We start from the raw sequence: 19,600 nt of genomic DNA on the forward strand, positions 1-19,600 counted from the left end.
TCAAATATCATAATACTTCTCCACTGGAGGAAGTGTATAATGTATTGTACAATATATAATGAGATAAATGAGGTAGCATGGGGTAGTATGTGGGGAAACCAAGATGGCATGGGAAATCTCAGGCTGTATGGAAATTGTGAATGATAGGGGGTGGCTTGGAAGTGAATGGGAGTTGAAATGGGTGAAGGGTGAGGTTTAGGGGGGGTCTTTAAACTATGAAGGGAGCTGCAGTGTTGGAGAACTAAAGCAGATTTTCTGGACTGGGTCAGTTTGTATCTCAGGGCTGCTTGCTTGCTCTCTTAATGATCACTCCAATTGCACCTCCCTGGATCCCTGCCTTGCATTCCTATCTTGTCCACCTCCATAACTACACTTTTCATGCAATGCACTGCAAACGTGACACATTTTGTGAAAAGGTGCAACTCCTGTGGGAAATCATACATAGGTCAGGTTTATATTTTATAGGTTGCAGAATTGTGCAGATTGGTGTTTCCTGACACCAGGCAAAACCTCAGCCCTATGCCTCAAGATTAATACAGGAATTAAAAAGAAAAAGATTCTTTTTAGTTGATAAATTAAAGACTTTCCAAATAAGGTAGAACTTTTTTTTTCTAACAGGTGAATGAATATACTACACAGGGAGTCATTGCAATGAGGGGTTGTCAGTGCTGGAAGTTGAATACCTTTTCATCTTAAATCAGAATCAAGCACAGCCAGTCAACCTAAGGCAACGTTTAATAAAGATTTAAATGCTTACTTGAAAATTTGCCCTGACTCCAATATTGATGCTGTACCTTCCATTGAATTTAATGTGAGTTTTGGATTTCCCACAATGTCCGTGTTTGTGTTTGCTGAGGGCGTTTAACACTTGATTGTGGAAAACAATGGATAGTTTTGTCTTGGGTTGAAACCGTCTGAGTCAGATCCAGATCACACAGGGAAAAAAAACGTCATCTTACAAACTGAGAAAAATGAAACAAAATGGGTTTAACCCTTGACTTGCTTCTCAATAGGCAGAGAAGGTTAAGAACAGGAGAAGGAATTTCAGTTCAAACAATCTCAGCATAGCCAGCAGAGGGCAGTGGTGGTTTCTTTATCTGCTCTGTATCTAGTTTGTGGTATAGCACAGGTTCAATGTCATTCTTTACGATAATTTTGATCTAAGTTGAAGCTTTTCATTGTATTTTACTGTATTATTCACTGTAAAATGCGAGTGACAATAAATAATTCAATTCAAATCTATAATGTATTAATGCACACATCGGCATAATATGTTATCACTTATTATTTCATACAATGTTCAGCCAGGAAGGGAGATAGTGGGTGGAAACTTACCAGGTCCTGAGTGACATGGGCTGTGGTGAGAAATCTGGTCAGATAGTGTGATAAATTCCAGCAAGGCCTTTCTCAACTTTAGGAACAAGTCGTTGTATTTTCCAACATAGTTCTAGATGTCTGGATGAGATTCTGGCTAGGATGTGGCAAGAGGCCTCTTAAATGTGGATTGTTGCTTGTTCTCACTCTCATTGACACCAAGTCTCACCTATCAATACGTAGTTTCTTGTTGTGCCACAGAACATCTAGAAACTACATGCTGAGAACTTCCGAATGAAGAGTCAGAGTGGTTTATCGCAACTCCAGCTCGACACGTGCTTCTCCAGATTTCCATCTTGGACAGTGGGCATCAACATCTCAGGGCACACTAGGCAGCAGCCACACATGCATGTCACATTTACCCATGCTGTCATTCAACATGTGCCAGCCTGTCTGTGCATTGTGGCACCTTTTCAGTCCATGTGCAGTCCCTGTTTGCACGGTAAAGTTGTACTTTGGAGAGAACTGGCACTTTTTATTGCAATGCAACTGAAAGGGCATATTGTGCACATGGACAGGCAAGGATTGGATAGTCTGCATCTCAAAGCTGTTTGCTTGCTGCCTTAATGATCATTTCATTTGCACCTCCCTGGATCCCTGCTTTGCTTAAAATGTTACCATTTTGTTCTATTATTTTGCTATTTAGCACTTAGACGAAGCCAGTCAGCTTGTCATGCTTGTTAGCAGTCAGCATTTGAGTGGGTGGACATGCTGCTGCACCACACATTGCTGGATCAATCTCACACCTACACCATGTGCCAGCTGCATATTTGGCAAGTGCACTGCATTGCTTTCAACAAATGGCCATGTCTCCAAGTCTTGGGTGAGTAGTCCTCACTGATATCCTGGAGACATAGGCCACACACAGGGGCTCCTGACACAGTAAGTCAATGGCAGCATCTTGTAACATTCCAGGGAGTTGGCACAGCGGGGCTCTGTTTAGGAGCTCACGGTCAGCAGCTCAGTATTTTTACAGTCCAGGAAGTGGGTCATGACCAGATCTGTGAGCAGAGTGCAGCCAGTTCGGGAAGTAGCAGGAGGACCGTTTGTACAAAGCTCAGTCAGGAATTCTGCTAAATTGCTCAAAGCTTTGGGCCAAGGTCCATCCACTATAACTAAAGGAAGGAGGCAGTTATTGGAAAGCTGCTGCTGCAGGAGGGAGGAGGTAGAACATTGGGATGCAGAGGAAATTACATTATTGAAAGGGGTGGGGTGGGGGGGTCAATTCAATATAGATCATAGAACAATGGAAGGTGAGAGTTCATCAATGGCAAGCAGCACACTGACTCGGGGAAGTGGGAATAGTGAGCTACCAAACTTGGTATGCCACCTTGGGCTGCAGGGAAAGGTGATTCAGATGGGTTGGGGGTGGGGACTTGAAATGATACAAGACTTATAGGGTTGAGAGACCAGCCTACTGGATAAGGATCTTGTTGTTTTGGGGATTCACCTAGATGGCACGGTAGAGCCTGGAACTCTCAGTCAGTGAACTGGCCTTGCATCATCCTGTAAATCCCAGTGTACTCTGGAAATGAAAATGACTGCATTCACTCCTGGAGAGGTGGTGCTCTCTGTGAGGGAGGGGGTCTGTACATTGTAGCTGTGTGGGTCCTTCAAAGGACAACGTCAGTGAACCCTCCCCCACTCCGTGCAGGGAGGGTGAAATCCACCTGAGAACTCAGCATTCCTGGTGAGCTTTAGGCATTTTCCTACTGTGTACAGTTCACCTCCTGACCATCTCATGCAGGTTAGTGCCTGAACCCCACTATTGCCTGGAATACAACAGCAATGTCTCTGTCCCTGGGGAAATGGAGCTGAATTTGCTAATGTTGCAGTTGCCTGTGATCTCCCCCATTGCCTGCACATGGTACTTACTCCCCAGCATGTTCCATGGAACATTGTCTGGGGATCCAGAGGGACGGCTTCAGTCACTTTGCGTTTGCTGTTCCAGTGACAGAGAGACTCACACAAACAGACCAGAGTGAAACAATTCACAGTTATTCACAGAAGCAATGACTTATCTATCATTAAGTGTCCCTATACCATTAATGGGCCTCGAAAATGTTTCTGTCCTCCTTTCTTTGCCATTACCTCTCAGTGTAATCCTGGAAGCCATGTCTGAGGCCTACTCTTTGAAAGAGCCTGTTGGTCCTGGAGTTTAGTTTTGGCAATCCTGGGGTATTTCTATTCAGAGGTCCTTGTCACGTTTCCTGCCCAGAGGGACTTGTACTGTCCCCGGCTGCAACTTTCACAGGGCTGAGGGTGGAGGAAGACATGGCCAATTCTGCAGTGATCTAAGAGGAGACTTCTCAAGGGCCCTGTATCTGGTTCTGCTTCCAGCAGCATGCTTCCTGGCACTACCTTACCTACTGTGGAAACCAAGTGTGAGGTCATGGTTCTCTTTACCCCTGCCTCCTTGTCATTGGTTCTGGGGACCTGCAGCTAGGGTGATAGAGTGCGAGTCCATTCAACAGATGGACCTGGCTCTCCATGACAGCTGGCAACCTGTCCATGAAGCAATCAATCACATAACAATAAGGTCCTCGTGGTGTTGCTGAACCTTTGGTGGGCATTGTGTCTCACAAACCCAGTTACTGCTCCTGAGTATGCTTCTGCATTTGGATGAAATTTCAAATTTCTGACATCATGTGGACCTCCCCCACCTAGGTCTAAGAAATGCCAGGTGTCTGGGAGTCTTCTGAGTGCCAGGGACATATGGTTTTACTTCCTTGGGCAGCTACAGAGACTTGGTAGAGAAGTACTCACCAGGTTGTGCTCTCAACTCAAAGTACCTAACAAGGTGTCAGTATCTGAGCTGGTGTGGGGTGTTGGAGGCAGCATTGTCATTGCTTCTTCTGAGGGAGGTGTGCTTTCTTCTTCAGGGTTAGAGGATAACATCTCTTCTGGGGTATGGCTGTTCACAATAGGCATCATCGATATAATTTTGGTTTATAAGTATGAAGAATTCAATGATTAACTTGCCCGTATTTCTGGAGCCATTTATTTTTAACCAACAGAAGAGAGAGAGAGATATACTTTGAGATGTGCTTTGGGAGAGTTTAATGAGTATACAGATTAAATAATGAAAGCATTAGTTTGCTTTCTGTTTAGAAGGATCACCATTTTTTCTTTGCTTTGGGAAATATCTACAGTTTAGAAATATTGTTTTTTTTAGTTCAAGAAGTCTTAACAGTATTTTATATAAAGGAGTGAATTCAAAACAGTTAGGAAATAGTCACCTTGTTGAAAGGGTTTTAATTCAAAGCTCCAGATAGACATGTACAGGTAAAACTCTGAAGAATTATTTGAAGTTCAGGTCAGTTGTGTGAACTAATCAAGGAAGAGGCTACCAAACTCTCCAGACTGGGAATTGAAAGAAACTGTTAAGCTAAACCTTAGGTGCCATACGGACGAGAATGCTTTCTGGTGTTTGAGTACTTTAATGTGATGGGATTGTGATAGACGGAACGGTATTTTTGATGTATATTTGAGATCTTTTAAATTGCAAAATTTCAATTAAATAGCTCAATTCACTCAATTTTGTCTTTTGTTTTACATAACAAACTTCTGTTTTATTGTGAAAACCAAATTTGCAGCGTTGTGTATGTGTTTCAGTGAAAGACCACCACGATAAATAAAACCCGAGCCAGATTTCAATCTGTGATCTGACTTGTCCAGTAATAATGTCAGCTGGGATTTTATCAGAACAAAAGCACATTCTTGAAAGCAAATTTTACATAGTACTCATTCATCCCCATGGTGAACAAACATACCTTCTCAGTATCACACCATCTTCACACTTTCTCCTATTCATCTCACATAGTCCCAGCAGCAGAAGACCATTAAGTCCCTTGGAGCATTTGACCATCAGTTCAATTCCCATCCTGATAGTCAATCAGATTTGAATCCAAATCAGATATTTATTTTTGTTTGAAGGAGTTGATTGCCTTGGTTCTCCCTTTGGAGAAAATTTTTCTTCCTTTTCATGTCTCATTTGAGAGGGTTCTGAATTCAAAACCTTCTCTTTTACTTCAGTACAATACCTATCAATCTGTATTTTTAATTATTTCACATTACTAAAAACAGTTAGAAGAATGATATTAGAACCCAATTAGCAAGGCAGCTCACTGCAATGTGGTTATGAATGTCATGCCCCATGGGTACAAACAAATACAGAGGAATTAATTAAAGATTTTGACCTGCTGAATATATAATTAGTCACAACTACCCCATGAAGGATTGTTTCAGGCACTTTTGTGAAATTTCAGACAGAAACAGTTCATTCAAAACTTCCTCATTCTATATTTGGAAATTTCATAAATAAAAGCAAATGGAAGAATTACAACATTTTGAAATGGCTGTTGTAAGTACAAGGTAATAAATTGAGCTGTGTAAAAGAAATGTGTATGGTAGAGAATTAGTTACATTTAGGTCACTGATTTGAATGATTCCTCCTTGAATCTCAGAAACTTCCAGTCATCAACAGGCTGCTTAATTATCTATAATTATTATATTCTTACTGAGAATGAATTTTGTCTCAGTCTTGTAAACAGCTTAATATTTGTGAACTAGAAGGACAGAAAAGAAAAATATGTGGCAGAAAATAGTTACAATTCAGTATTGGAATATTCACATCTTGCATTCATAATATGAAATGAAAATGAACAATGGAGATAACTGGACAGCAGTAAAAGTTGCTCAAATTGTAACTCATGCTTAATAATCCCATATTAAAAGTTATAGAGATGTTGTCATTATCTATGCTAACTCAAAATATACTGATATCCCACAAAGATAATACTAGAATGATTTCCTTGGAGATTATAGTGGTTATAATGATATTTTGAACATAGTGACATTACCAGGTGCATAAATTCTTTTGTTAAAACTTATTTTAAAAAGAATGACTCATAGGAGGTGGAAGTTGCTGCCTGGATCAGCATTAAATATCTATCCCAAGCTGGAATCATAGAATCCCTCTAGTGCAGAAGCATTTGGACCAATGACTCCACACAGTTGGTGACTATCCCATCCAGACCAGTCTCTTCCTACATTTCCCATGGCTAATCCACCTAACCTGCACATCGTTAGATTTTGGGAGGAAACCCACACAGACACGCAAAGAAAGTGTAAACTCCACACAGTTGCCTGAAGCTAGAATGGGAACCAGGTCCCTGGCGCTGTGAGACAGCAGTGCTGACCACTGAACTACCGTAGTCGCATTCAAAAAGGTAGTGTTGATCTGCCTTCTTGAAATGCTGCAATTCATCTTCTGTAGATAGACTCACAACATTAGGAAAGGCCTTGCAGGATTTTTAAATAATGATGATATATTGCAAGTCAAAAGGTGAGTAGCTTGAGCAGGAATTTGCAGATGATGATGTTCACGTGCATCTTGATGGTAGTGGTCCTGAGTTTGGAAGATGCCATTTCAGAATAAAGCTATGAATTGAGACAAAATACAGAGTTCTTGACTATGTGAATTAAATAAGAGTAGTGGACAGTGAAGAAGAGAGATTGCAAAAGGTCTTGGTTGGATGGGTCAATGGGCCAAGGTGTAGCAGATGGAGTTTAATCTAGATCAATGTGAGGTGCTGCATTTTGGAAAAGCAAATCAGGGCAGGATTTATAAACTTAATGGCCAGGTCCTGAGGAGTGTTGCTGAACAAAGACACCTTGAAGTGCAGGTTCATAGCTCCTTGAAAGTGGAGTTCCAGGTAGACAGGATAGTGAGGTATACTTGCCTTTATTGGACAGTGCATTGAGTAAAAGAGTTGGGAGATTATGTTGTGGCTGTACAGGACAATGGTTAGGCCACTTTTGGAATCTTGGATTCAATTCTGGTCTCCTTGCTATCAGAAGGATATTGTGAAACTTGAAATGGTTCAGAAAAGATTTACAAGGATGCTACAGAGTTGGAGATTTGAGCTATAAGGAGAGGTTGAAAAGGCTGGGGCTGTTTTCCCTGGAGCGTCGGAGGCTGAGGAGTGACCTTATAGAGATATATAAAATCATGATGGGCATGGATAGGGTGAATAGCCAAGGTCTTTACCCCAGGGTGGGCAAGTCCAAGACTAGAGGGCAAAGGTTTAAGATGCGAAGGGAAAGATTTAAAAGGGACGTTTGAGGACACCTTTTTCATGCAGAGGGTAGTGCATATAGAACACAGAACATTACAGTGCAGTATAGACCCTTTGGCCCTCAATGTTGCCCTGACCTGTGGAACAAATCTGAAGCCTATCTATCCTACATTATTCCATTTCATCCGTATGTTTATTTAATGACCATTTAAATGTTCTTCAAGTTGTACTGCTGTTGCAGGCAGTGCGTTCCACACCCCTACTACCCTCCGAGTAAAGAAACTACCTCTGACATCGCTCTTATACCTATCAACCCTCAATTTAAAGCTATATCCCCTCATGCTAGCAATTGCCATCCGAGGAAAAAGGCTGTCACTGTCTAACCTATCCAACCCTCTGATTATCTTATATGTCTCAATTAAGTCACCTCTCAACCATCTTCTCTCTAACGAAAACAGCCTAAATTCCTTCAGCCTTTCCTCTTAAGACCTTCCTAGTAAATCTCCTCTGAACCCTTTCCAAAGCTTCCACATCCTTCCTATAATATGGTTACCAGAACTGTATGCAATACTCCAAATGTGGCTGCACCGGAGTTCTTTAGAGCTGCAACATGACCTCATGATTCCGAAACTCAATTCCTCGACCAATAAAAGCTAACACACTGTATGCCTTCTTAACAACCCTATCAACCTGGGTGACAACTTTCAGGGATCTATGCACATGGACACCAAGATCTCTCTGTTCATCTACACTACCAAGAATCTTAACATTAGCCCAGTACTCTGCATTTCTGTTACTCCTTCCAAAGTGAATCACCACACACTTTTCCACATTAAATTCCATCTGCCACCTCTTAGCCCAGCCTCGCAGGTTATCCATCTCCCTCTGTAACTTACAACATCCTCCGTCACTATCCACAACTCTACCAATCTTAGTGGCATCCACAAATTTACTAACCCATCCTTCTATGCCCTCATCCAGGTCATTTATAAAAATGACAAACAACAGTGGACCCAAAACAGATCCTTCTGGTATCCCACTAGTAACTGAACTTCAGGATGAATACTTCCCATCAACCACCACCCTCTGTCTTCATTCAGCTATCCAATTTCTGATCCAAACATTAAATTGCCCTCAATCCCATGCCTCCATATTTTGTGCAATAGCCTTTCGTGGGGTACCTTATCAAATGCCTTACTGAAATCCATATACACCATATCACCCTCATCCACCTGTTTGATCATCTTCTCAAAGAACTCAATAAGGTTTGTGAGGCACGAATTACCTTTTACAAAACCACGTTGATTATCCCTAATCAGTTTATTCCTGTCTAGATGACTATAAATCCTATCTCTTATAACCTTTTCCAATACTTTGCCCATGACCGAAGTAAGGCTCACAGGTCTGTAATTTCCCGAGTTATCTCGACTCGTCTTCTTGAACAAGGGAACAACATTTGCTATCCTCCAGTCTTCTGGCACTATTCCTGTAGACAGTGATGACATAAAGGTCAAAGCCAAAGGCTCTGCAATCTCCTCGCTGGCGTCCCAGATAATCCTATGATAGGTCCCCTGGGCCAGATGGGATTTATCTATTTTCACACTCTCCAGAATTGCTAACACCTCCTCCTTATGCACCTCAATCCTGTCTAGTCTAGTAGCCTGTATCTAAGTATTCTCTTCGACCACATTGTCTTTTTCTAATGTGAATACTGATGAAAAGCATTCATTTAGCGTTTCCCCTATCTCCTCTGGTTCTACACACAACTTAACAATACTCGGCTCATACCCGAAACGTCGATTCTCCGCCTCCTTGGATGCTGCCTGACCTGCTGTGCTTTTCCAGCAACACATTTTCAGCTCTGATCTCCAGCATCTGCAGTCCTCACTTTCTCCTGACAGAAGAGACACAACAAGCAGTGAGACAAAGCATCGTACCCCTGATAACAAGGAAAAGACAAACACACAAGCTGAACACCAAGGAGAGGGAAGTACTAAAAACACTAAGAAATGATAAGAACATAATCATATTACCAGCAGACAAAGGCAGAATGACGGTCATCCTGGACAAAGCAGAGTACACCCAGAAAGCGCAACAACTACTTGCAGATACCAACACCTACCAAAAGAGAGAGTTTGACCCCACCCCACAGCTCACCAATAGGATAAACAACACACTGAGGAACCTGCAAAAAAATGGACAGATAACCAGGTTTAACCTACAGAGAATGAAACCTGAAAGCAACACCACCCCCAGATTCTATGGACTACCTAAAGTGCACAAACCAGACATCCCACTCAGACCCATAGTATCACTACCAGAGACACCATCACACAAACTGGCCAAAGAACTACAGCAGAAACTGAAACACCTGATCAGCGGATCCAGACACTCTATACAGTCAACACAGGAATTCTTGGACATCATCAGAACTATACATATAGACAAGGAAGAAACCATGGTCTCATTCGATGTAACGGCACTATTCACCTCTATCGACAAAACCCTAGCCAGAGAAATAATAGCCAACCTGCTGGACATACAGAACAGACAACAAGACGGGGAACCTATCAACAAAGACGGCACACTCAAACTACTGGACCTGTGCCTCACAACACACTTCACATTCAACAACTAAATATATGAACAAATCAACAGCACACCCATGGGCTCACCCATCTCTGCACTCACAGAAGCAGTAATGCAAAGATTAGAACAAATAGTCTTACTGCAAATTCAACCCAAACTCTGGGTCAGATATGTGAATGACACCTTTGTAATCATTAAAAACACAGAAATAGAGAACACACACCGGATCATCAATGCCACACTCACAGGAATCTGATTCACTACAGAGGAAGAAAAGGACAACCAACTCCCATTCCTAGATGTGATGGTACAGAGAACACCGAACGGAGAATTCACCACAAAGGTTTACAGGAAAGCCACACACACAGACCAAGTCCTAAACTACGAAAGCAACCACCCCAACACACACAAAAGAAGTTGCAACAAGACACTGTTCAAAAGAGCCACAACACACTGCAGTACACCAGAACTGCAAAAAGAGGAAGAAGAACACCTCTACAATGTATTTGCCAAAAACGGACACCCCCGCAATTTCATCAACAGATGCCTAAGGGAAAGACAACGGAATGAGGACATGCCGCAACCCAAAGGACTAGCCACGTTACCATACATCAAGAGCATTTCCGAACTGACAGCCAGACTACTACGACCACTAGGGCTCATAACAGCACACAAACCAACAGCCACTCTCAGACAACAACTCACCAGGACAAAGAAGCCGATACCCAGCATGAGCAAAACCAATGTAGTGTACAAAATCCCATGCAAGGACTGCACAAAACACTACATAGGACAAACAGGAAGACAGCTAACGATCCGTATCCATGAACACCAACTAGCCACGATACAACACGACCAGCTATCCTTAGTAGCCACACACACGGATAGCAAGCAACATGAGTTCAACTGGGACAACACAACTATTATAGGACAAGCCAAACAGAGAACATCCAGGGAATTCCTAGAGGCATGGCACTCATCCACAGATTCTATCAACAAACACATCGACCTGGATCCAATATATCGACCACTGCAGCGGACAGCTGGAACTGACAACCGGAAGTGGCAGAGACAAACCACTACAAATGCCGGAGGAAAGATCACAGAAGCGCTTCACAGGAGGCTCCCAAGCACTGAGGATGTCACCTAGACAGGGGACGAAATGTCTGCAACACAAATTCCCAGCTCGGCGAACAGAACCACAACACCTATCCCTTTCCATCTCTAAAGTAAACATAACCAAATTGCGGTCACTAACACCAAAGTGCTCACCTATCTCCAAATCTAACACCTGGCCAGGTTCATTACCCAGTAGCAAATCTAATGTGGCCTTGCACCTTGTTGGCCTGTCTACATACTGTGTCAGGAAACCCTCCTACACATGTTAAAACTCTGACTGTTTGGGTGGCATTGTGGCTCAGTGGTTATCACTGCTGCCTCACAGCACCAGGGTTCCAGGTTTGGTTCCAGCCTTGGGTGACTGTCTGTGTGGAGTTTGCACATTCTCCCATGTCTGTGTGGGTTTCTTCCAGGTGGTCCGGTTTCCTCCCACAGTCCAAAGATGTGCAGGTTAGGTGAATTGGCCATGCGAAATTGCCCATAGTGTTTGGTGCATTAGTCAGGGGGAAATGGATCTGGGTAGGTTACTCTTTTGAGGGTCGGTGTGGACTAGTTGGGCTGAAGGGCCTGTTTCCATACTAGGGAATCTAATCTAATCACATTGGACAAAAATGAGGTGGTAGAGGCTGGTACAATAACAATTTAAATGCATCTGGATGGGTATATGAATGTAAGGGTTTAGAGGGAAATGGGCCAAATGCTGGCAAACAGGACTAGATTAATTTAGGATATCTGGTCAGCATGGACAAGTTGGACCAAAGGGTCTGTTCCATGCAGTATAGCTCTCTGACTCTATGACTCTAATTAAAAGAATGAAATGTTTAGATTGTCATGAATGATCATTTAGGTTATTAATATAAAGCAAACCATGTCTAGCCAGTCAAACATTTCATGAAGAATTGAGGCATGGTCCACACTTTTCTGGTGAGTTTAGTGTTCACTCATGAAACATCAAACTAATATTCAAGACGTAGCACATTACTTTTGCTCAAGCTCAGCTTTGCTCAGTTTTGGTGAACTGCGCCAGAGTTTAATTCTATTAGCACTGCACTTTTTGTCACTGTTGAGCTGATACATGAAATAATTCCAGTCAGGTCCATTAATGCCAGGAGGCATCGAAAACTCTTTGCCAGTCTGCCTTTAGGTAAAAATCCAGAGTTGATGCTAAATTACAGTCAGACTTTTAACATGTGGATTACAAAATGCATCAGGCAAGCCCAGGTGAAATAACTGCACAGAGGCTTGTATGCTGTCACCAAGTCACCCTTTATTTATATGTGTAGATTAGAGTGGTGCTGGAAAAGCCCGAAACATTGATTTTCCTGCTCCTCGGATGCTGCCTGACTGACTGTGCTTTTTCAGCACCACTCTAGTCTAGATTCTGATTTCCAGCATCTACAGTCCTCACTTTTGCCTTTATTTATATGTGCAAAGTACATGGGCTCTGAGCTGCCAGTGCAGACCCAATCTCTAAAGTGAGGAGACTCCTTGTATCTCCTGGTTATATCTGTCAGGTTAACCACTCTAATCAAGGATCTCCTAGTCAATGAGATTCACCTGGCCCTAGTTCCAATCACTACACCAGGATTATGGTGGACATCACTACTTGCACCCTGCCTGGCAAAAACTGCCAGAAAAACAATTAAAAGGAACCAAGCAATTCAGCACAGCAGTTGAGAGTGTGGTGCTGGAAAAGCACAGCAGGTCAGGCAGCATAAATGGAGCAGGAGAATCAACATTTTGGGCATAAGCAAATCATCATGATTCTCCTGCTCCTCGGATGCTGCCTGACCTGCTGTGCTTTTCCAGCACCACACTCTCGACTCTGATCTCCAGCATCTGCAATCTTCACTTTCTCCAATTCGAAACAGCAGACAGTCAATGAAACTCATTTGTCCAGGTTTTCTGAACTCAAATCATTACCCCTCATCTTTCCCCTCACAATCCTCTGTCCAATATGAAATAAATACTTCCAGGCTAAAATTCACAGTACTGATTTTTCTCTCTAATAGTCCTTGTTAAATATCTTGACAATAATATAGTTAGGTTGGGTAATTTTACATAATTTAGGCATATAACTAATAAAGAAGAATACATCCTCAGACTATTCCAAAATGTTTATTAGCTTTTATTAATTTTTCCAACTATTTTCTGAGGATTGTGAACAACCACAGGCAAAAACTTTCAGATCACAGAGCACTGAAAGTTCTCATTGACCCTTCCTGTTAAGGAAGCTTAACAAAACTTCAAGATCTCGATCAGCGCTCATTCACCTGTAAAAGATCAATTATGCTCCATAGAGAAATTAATAATCAATGCACACTTGTCCTCATAAACTTTGGACACATTCTTGATCTGATGTCTTATTTGTCTTCTGTGGCATTTAATAGAAGAGGATTTAATTTTATTTAGCTGTCTTCAAATAATACTGATGGCTGAAGGAGCACTAGAATATTTTATCTGAGTGGTCTCCTGCAGCACAGTTCCTCAGATGCAATGAGCACACTAGAGACAATCCTGGGCAGAATTCCCAGTGCTAATTTTCCAGATGAAGAAACTAGGGAAATTTACTTCTGTTTTTGGCTGCTGCATCTTTTTCTAGCCCAAATAGATTAGTAGAATGATTGTTTTTATGGGTTGCCTTTATGGCTGGATGATAGCTAGAGAATGCCTCTGATGAATGGAATGGTGGATATAGGATATTCAAAGGAAATAACTGGATCCAAAGAGGAGTCTGAGAATACGTTCTTGAGTAGCTTGCTGAGTGTAAACTGTGGCAGGATGCATCCTCTCCTCAACGAGAAAACTTCGTTCCAGGAGGCCTAGCTGCATGGTGACAATGCTACGAGGATGCAGAAAATGTTAATCATTTTGAAACTGATTTTTTTGCATACTGTAGGGATCATTGCCACACCCCTCATACATTTACCTCAGCCAAATGGCCAAGCAGTGGAAACATTGATGGAGCATGTCGATTTTGTTTTAATTTGTTAGGAGATACGGATGTTGCTAGCTCGGTCAGTATTTATTGCTTACCCTTAACTGCCCAGAGGACAGTTAAGAGTCAACCACATTGCTGTGGATCTGTATTCATTTTGTAGGCCAAATCAGGTAAGGATGACACACTTGCTTCAGAGTGAACCCAGTAAGTTTTTATGACAATTAACGGTCGTTACATGGGTGCCATTTGTGTAGCATTTTAATATCAAGTTTTTAAAAATGGAATTCAAATTTCACCATCTGTTATGGTGGGATTTGAACACATGTCCTCAGAACATTAGCCTGGGACCCTGAAATGCTATTTAGTGACATTACCATAACACCACCACCTTTCCAATTACCCGTTTCACCATGTTCCTTGTTCTGTGGCCCTCATTAGGCAGCCTCTTAATGGACTCATTAAGGGAGCTGTCGTGATTGTAATGAGGTCAGCCAGGTGGACCTCATGGAATAGGGGTTCCCTGATTGGGGCTGTTTACCTGGTCCAATCAGGGAGCTCTGGCTGATTGATATAAACAGGAGATTACACACACATGGGTGCTGGGGGAAAAAAAAAGCACTACCTCAGTTAGTTGGTAGTGGGGAGAGAATGTTCTTAAAAAAAAAGAACAGGTGTGTTAGATATCCTGTTCACTCTGAGGAAAAATGTAAGTTAAAAGAAAACAGGAGATTGTGTCTCACACCTGCACACACACAACATGGGTGCTGGCGGAAAAAAAATAAGCACTACCGCAGTTAGGCGGTAGTATGGGGGTAAATTAAAAAGAAAAAGAAAATAAAAAAATAAAAAATAAAAAAATAAACAGGAGATTGTGTCTCACACCTGCACACACACAATATGGGTGCTGGGGGAAAGAAATAAGCACTACCAAAGTTAGGCGGTAGTGTGGGGGCAAATTTAAAAAAAAATAAAAACAAGGAAAAAAAAGAGAAAAAAAGTAAACAGGAGATTGTGTCTCACATCTGTACATACACACAACATGGGTGCTGGGGGGATGAAAAAAAGAAAAAAATGAAAAAAGAACAAGAGTGTCCATCTGCACACACACAACATGGATGTGGGGGAAAAATAAGCACTACTACAGTTAGGCAGTAGTGTGGGGGGTAATAGGAAAAAAAGAATAAAAAATAAGCAGCAGTGTTAGAGGTTCTGTTCACTCTGGAAAAAAACCCAGAAGATTCAGAGTCTCCTCAATTTAGGCGACTGACTCTGTGCTGGCTGGGCCACAGTCAGTATGTTACTGTTGGTTTCTGTTTCTTTTTTGGGGCAAAACCTGATTCCTGAACTGGCTGAATTACTTAGCCAGTTTGTTAACTGGTATTCCCTCTTTATTGAGGACTGATGACTAAACTCCTGGTGCACACAGTATGCTTCAGGTGTGACTCAGTTCTCATTAGGGGATTGTTGTTTCACTGGCTGGTTACAGCCTATGTGTTACTCTTTTCTCTTTTTACTTTTTGAGAAAAGGACAATGTGGATTTTATGGTAGAGTTTAGCCCTTGGACTCTAGTTTCCTTTGTTTTTTGTATGTGTCTTCACTTTTTTTTGGTGTTTGGACTGAGCCCTTGTGAAGAAATACATCTTAACCAGATGAGCTGTTCCTGTGGGGAGGCCTAGTTCTGGGACTGGGCCTCTGAAGACTGAACACCTGTGTGTGTGCTGGGAGGTGAGCACTTGCTGTATCCTGGAGTTTGGGAGAAGACCTTTCCTTCAGGAGTGGACCAAACCCCTGTGAGTTAACAGCACCTTTACAATATACTGTGTTCCTGGGAGTGGGTCTGGTTCTCCAAGGATGGGCCAGGACTCCATGGAGATTGAATACCTGCGTGCTGTGGGGTGTGGGTTTGCTGCCTTCATGAGTGGACTCTGCCCTTTATTGTGGACTCTGTTTCTAGCAACGGACTCTGCAGTTTGGAGTAGTCTCCATTTCTGACAATGCACTTTCCATACTGGAGCGGACTCTGTGTTCCTGGGAATGGACTCTATATTTTGAAGACTCTATATTTGGATTCTGTGTACCAGAAAGGACTCTATTTTTTGATAATTAGCTCTATCATGTTGTTTGTTGGGTCTATCACCTGCACTGTCTTGTGTATCCCTGGGTCTGGCATGCCTTACTGTGAGCTGGGAGGCTCATGGGTCATCCTGAAAGCTGTTACCCCGAGAGCTGGAGTGTAGGTAGGCTTTCCGAAGGCCGGAGGGTGGGTAGGCCACCCTGATGCCGGTCGCCAAGAGAGCCAAAAGGCGGGTAGGCCATTCTGAGCGCTGTCATCCCGAGAAGGGGTAATCGGGACAGGCTGTCCTAGAGGTGGTCGGAAGGTGTGTCAGAGCGGCCTAGAGCCAGAAGGCGCGTGGGGGCAGGCCGAGATCCGGAAGGCTTGAGGCTGCCCTGCATGCTGTTGTCCCAGGGGAAAGGGGACGGGCTGTCTGAGAGGTGGCTAGAAGGTGTCCAGGCAGTCCACGGACCAGATAGTGCATTGGGGTGGGTGAAAGCCCAATGATACGTAGGGGCAGACCGAGACCCGGAAGGCCAGTAGCCATCCTCAGTGCTGTCACCCCAGGTGGGTACCAGGGCGGGCTGTTCTAGAGGTGGTTGAAAGGTGTGTCAGGGCGGACCGAGAACTGGAAGGGGCATGGGGTGGACCGAGAGCCGGAAGGTGCGTAACGGTGGGCTGCCTTAGGGTGGCCAGAAGGTGGGAGGGACGGGGGCTTGCTGGGTCTGTGTTGTATGCACTGCTTTTTGTGTAACTGGATTGTCTTTTTATGCACAAATGTCATTGTTGCTGTCTTGCAATGTTTGAAACTTGGATTTGAGGTTTGTCCTCGTTTCCCTGTAAACTGGTTGAATGGTAGGTTTTGGGGCCTGGCTTTGCTGCTCCTTTCTCTTGTAAAATTACTGTTTCTCTGTATACAGCTGTTAATGTTAACTGGTTTACAGTTAATGTTAACAACCCAAGCTTCCTCTAATTCTGAGATGCTGTCAATTTTACTCAGTAGTTTGAGAATCCGGGGAATCCATGTCAGAACTTTTGATGAGGTAAAGTCAACTGCTAGATGCATGTGACTTTGGTTTAACCCTTAATGCATTGCAGAGGGGCTGTTTGGTATGTGGGATTAATGATGTAACCATGCAAAAGTGCCTACTAGCTGACCCCCATATGGACTTCAAACGGGCTTAGTCAGTGGAAAATGTACCAAGTGGACCATATCAGTTACAGGATATTCTGAAGGAAGTGGACACCTTACCAGGCTGACTGAGCTTGGGGGACACCACTTGAGTGAAGGCAGTTGCATAGCCTCACTCAGGACATATCCTGGACAAAGGGTCTTGAGGTCAGCCCACAGCAAAACCCAAAACAAAGCCAAGTCTGGGCAAAACAGTCAATATTTTCTTCAGGATCTGGACTGGCAGGCCATTGTAGTTGCTGCCAGTATGCATACTTGAGACAGGAAAAGAGTCTCACTTGTCCTGAACAGAGCAAGAGCGTTCATAGGCTGGTATTCAGGAGAGTGCACGCCCTGGAAAGTCCACCTATATCTAATTGGAAGTTAAATTGCTTAGCAACATCCAAATCAGAGCCAATCAAAATAAACATCTGGTTAAATGGTCCTCAAATTTTAATGGAGGTTGATACTGGCGCAGCATTTTCAGTGATTGCAGAACCAGCCTCCAACCCTTACATTTGCCTAAGACCTTGACTAGACTAAGAACCTGTACCAGGGAACATTTACAGTTTAAGGGTACGACTTTGGTTCTGGTCTCATACGGAAAGCAGTTGGATTAATTAGCACTGATTGTAGTAAAAGGCTCAGGCTCAAGCCTGATGGAATGAAATTGGTTGGGAAACATTCACCTTGTTTGGCTTAACATTTCCTGATGAAGGGCTTTTGCCTGAAACATCGATTTCGCTGATCCTTGGATGCTGCCTGAACTGCTGTGCTCTTCCAGCACCACTAATCCAGAATCTGGTTTCCAGCATCGGCAGTCATTGTTTTTACCTTGTTGATTTTAACATTTTTTGATTCGAGTGAAGTGCCTAAGTGAAGTCCTCATTGAACATCCAGAAGCTGTTCAGGAAGGTCCAGGGACTATCAAAGGAATCAAGGCTATCTGGTAAGTTGACCAGGGAGCAGTTCTACCATTCTGTAAGGTCCTTTGCCTTACTAGCAGAAGTAGAGACAGGAATCAGTAAGATAGAAAATGAAAGAACCATCAAACCAGTCCAGTTTGTAGAATGGGCAGCACCAGTCATGCCAATCGTGAAGCTCAATGGGTTGGTTCACCCTTTGTGGGGATTTTAAACAAATGGTAACCTGCTTCTTGCAGCTGGATAAATATCCAAACCCTCACATAGAGAACCTCGTACGGAAAACTTGTGGTATGCTGTCCTTCACGGATATGAGCCATGCTTACATACAATTGCAGTTAGTTGAGGATTCCCAGAAGTATGCTACCGTTAATACATGTAAGGGTTTGCACAATATACGAGACTGCCATGTAGGCTATCAGCCTTTGCCATTTTTCAGTGGACAATGAAGAACATTTGACAAGGTCTGCCCAGGTCGCCATTTATCTGGATGATGTGCTAATAACAGGGAAGACCAATAAAGAGCACTTAAAGCACTTGGGCATAGTCCTTGGTTATTTTTAAGGTGGGAGTATGCCTTAGACGAGAAAATGTGTGTTTCAGTCATCTCTAGTGACCTACTTGGGCTACAGAGTTGACAAGATTGGGTTATACCTGTTGAAAGATAAAGTGAGGGTGATCAAAGATGCCCTAGTGTCCATATCTGTACCAGAGCTTAGGTCTTTCCTTGGATTGGTGAATTATTATGGAAAGTTCATCCATAACCTGGCCTCCATCCTGGCACCCTTACATCTGCTATTGAAAAATGGGCAGCCTTGGAAATGGTCTTGTAGCCTTTAAGGAAGTGAAGAAGCAGTTGTCATTGCCAAAGATCTCCCAGATATATGAAGTAACTGAGATATTGGCCCAAATTTGTGGTGTTAATTTTTGTAAAGCGCAAAAATAATGCAAAGTATTCACACTTTAGCCAGACTGTACTTTTGTACTTGTGTCCAAATTGTAACTTGCCATGTTTCTAGATCAATTGCCAAAGTTTACTCATTTAGCTAGGCCACAGTGAAGTACAGGTCAGTTCTAAAATGTCTTCTACACTTGTAACAGGAAGATCAGAGGTTTTAGCAGAAGCGGCAGCAATGATGTTGTTGCAGATATTCCACCACCTTCTTAAACTTCTTCCTTGGCTCTTTTGGTAGAAGACCTCAAGAATGCTGCTCCATGTTCTTCAAATGTTGATCAAAAACAGCTCTCAATTGGGAGAAGCAAGTGATACACTCCTTTCCCAGTTTTCTCCCTTCATTAATTTGGAAATGTTGCAATTTCTGGCCCCCTTAAACCATTCTTGCACTTGG

This window comes from Chiloscyllium punctatum, chromosome 2, assembly GCF_047496795.1.
Source record: "Chiloscyllium punctatum isolate Juve2018m chromosome 2, sChiPun1.3, whole genome shotgun sequence".
Lineage (NCBI taxonomy): Eukaryota > Metazoa > Chordata > Chondrichthyes > Orectolobiformes > Hemiscylliidae > Chiloscyllium > Chiloscyllium punctatum.